The sequence below is a fragment of the Cebus imitator genome, unplaced genomic scaffold (assembly GCF_001604975.1).
Source record: "Cebus imitator isolate Cc_AM_T3 unplaced genomic scaffold, Cebus_imitator-1.0 Scaffold416, whole genome shotgun sequence".
Classification (NCBI taxonomy): Eukaryota; Metazoa; Chordata; class Mammalia; order Primates; family Cebidae; genus Cebus; species Cebus imitator.
Genome location: NW_016107731.1, coordinates 1845272 through 1845879, shown reverse-complemented (window position 1 = coordinate 1845879; position 608 = coordinate 1845272). Strand labels below are relative to the sequence as shown.

Below are 608 nucleotides of genomic sequence, written 5' to 3'. Positions count from 1 at the left end.
TTTACAATTGTTATTATCGAACGGAGGAGACTGAGCTGGGGGTTGAATAACTGTCTTCAGATCACACATGTAGTCAGTGGCAAAGCCATGCTGGGTCTTTCTGTCTTCAGTGGCATCAGGTCCATCACACTGAAAATTAACAAACTTATTTATATGTATAAAAGTATATATACTCTCTGCTAAACCACCGCCATGCCTCCATCATGGACACCAGCTAGGTGCAGCCTATCAAGCTGGCCAGGGTCATCGAGGTCCTGGGCAGGACCGGCTCTCAGGGACAGTGCACACAGGTGCACCTGGAATTTATGGATGAGAAGAGCCGCTCCATCACCCGCAGTGCACAAGGGCGACACACTCACCCCGTTGGAGTCACAGCAAGAGGCCCAAAGCTTACGCTGAGCTTGGCTGTGCGCTGGGTCTTGGATATTGGGTTCCACCACCTGACTGATGGGAATGGTGTGTCACGATCTGCTCATTTATTTTATTGTTTGTCTGCCACATGGGAATTGAGATGCACCTTTAAATAAAGCATTTGGGTTTCAAGTTTTAAAAAGACTATATTTATTTATTCATTCACTTATGCATAACACACACACACACACACACAC

At 46.4% G+C, this 608-nt stretch overlaps 1 pseudogene; it reads left to right on the top strand.

Moving 5' to 3' along the window:
* Positions 1 to 203: 203 nt before the first annotated feature.
* On the top strand, positions 204 to 399 carry LOC108289875 (annotated as a pseudogene).
* Positions 400 to 608: the final 209 nt, after the last annotated feature.